At 44.4% G+C, this 1,828-nt stretch overlaps 1 protein-coding gene across 1 annotated transcript in view; it reads right to left on the bottom strand.

The window, feature by feature from the left end:
- Positions 1-1,828, bottom strand: part of XKR9 (XK related 9) — a 58,957-nt gene extending 57,129 nt beyond the window's left edge. Inside the window, exon 1 of the mRNA XM_014590360.2 lies at positions 1,802-1,828. The gene's annotated coding sequence lies outside the window, so the exon portion shown is untranslated. The remainder of the gene's footprint in view (positions 1-1,801) is intronic.

A 1,828-nucleotide genomic window follows, 5' to 3' on the forward strand; every position in this document is an offset into this window, starting at 1 on the left:
TGGGAATCCAGCAACATAGCCATTACGCCATCTGCTGGTTCTACTCTACTGTCTTTAAGGGGATAATTCATATGATTACTTCAGCAATGATTTTTCAAAATAAAAATACCTCTTTGAGAAACCAGCAGATGGCATAACGGTTATGTCACTGGATTCCCACATGGTCGATTCCCACATGGTTGACCGTGGTTCGAGTCCTGGACCCCGCAGCTTAAACTCACACCATGCACATGTGAATGCGTGCCCAAAGTCCCAAGAGAAGAATGGAAAAGGGATTATAGCATGGCCATCCTCCCTTGGGTGGGAGGGGGGTGATTTCTCACTTTCTGTCTCTCCTGCAAGCACACACACCACATAGGGGAGGAAAAAAAAAAAAAAACACCTCTCCTGGAAAAAAAAATACATCTTTGAGATACAGGCAAAAAACTTTCTCACACATAAACAGGTGTCTTACATCAATATATGTTGAACTACTGAATTGTGAAATAAATACATAAATCGCAGATAATTTTTTCAGAAATATCTGCAAAAGAATGACAGAAATACTTATTCTAGATTTCAGAATCCTAGATTTTAGAACTAAGCCCCCGATTTGTTGATTTCTCATTTATTTTTAAAAGGAGTGAGCTGAGATGGTGGCTATTATATTCAATCAGGGTAGTGGTATTTTATACAATTAGCATAACTCAAGGAAACTCATCACAGGATCTGTGCATTATCATCCTTTAAAATTGTTTAAATTAGGGGGTCGACAGGTGGTGTGGTGGTCAGAGGCGTTGGACTCTCACATGGCTGACAAGGGTTAGAGTCCCAGACTGATGGCTCGCTTTCTCATTTTCTTTCTCTGACTCTGATCAAACTATAAAATAGTAACAACAATAAAGCTAGATGAAAATAATTCTTTTTAAAAATGTTTAAATTAATTGCCAAATGATACCTGAGCCCACCAGAGTGAGAAACAGAGAAAGCACCCTTGAATGGTCCATAGTCACACTGTAATCCCTTCTCTACTCTCCATCCATCTGGAGTTTTGATACACACGGATCAGCCAGGCATGTGTTTCAACCTGCAGGGCAGACTGCATCTACAGTCAGTCACGGGGCATCCGACTCGGTTCACTGTGTGCTTAACCACTACACTCCAACAGGCCTGTCTGTGCACTTCGGTAACTATTGGTAACTTAGAAGTCAACTTTTTTAATGAGGATGGTAGCAAGTACCAACCTAGTTAATGCTTCACCAACTATTGCAGAAAAGGTCTGGTTACACACAGAAAAACTTCTCTTCCATCTAGGGCACAAAACTCCCCCCCAGCACCAACCTAGTTCCCGGGGCAGCCGGGGGTCCGAGGGGAAGCAGCGAACTCCCTGAATCTCCTACGGGACAAGTATTGGCACAAGGCAGACAGGAACGCGGCTCCTGACGCAGGCTATCGCCTGGGCAAGTCTCCCAATCTCCGCACTTTATTTGTAAAAATGAGGCAAAAATAGCGTCTAATTCTTAAGGTTGTTTCGACGATTAACATTAGATGTCTGTGAAAGGCACTTAGCACAGCAGGAAGCACTAAGTAAATTAGTTACCACCATTTATCGTAAGTGATAAAAGGAGACAGACACACGCGGATGCCTAAAATCCCCACCAGAATCTCTCCAGAGACTTAGTACTAACTCCCCCAACCTGCCTGCCCCTTGCTCCCTGGCACGTTCTTGTCCCCTCGGAGGAACTCGCCTGCCTGAACACAAACTTCTGTGAAGACACCTGGCTCTGTGAAAAGGCCAGCCTCCCGCCTCGCCTCACGCCACCTCTCGCCACGCGCCAGCTAGCTTCTT

This window comes from Tupaia chinensis, unplaced genomic scaffold, assembly GCF_000334495.1.
Source record: "Tupaia chinensis unplaced genomic scaffold, TupChi_1.0 Scaffold000436_1, whole genome shotgun sequence".
Lineage (NCBI taxonomy): Eukaryota > Metazoa > Chordata > Mammalia > Scandentia > Tupaiidae > Tupaia > Tupaia belangeri.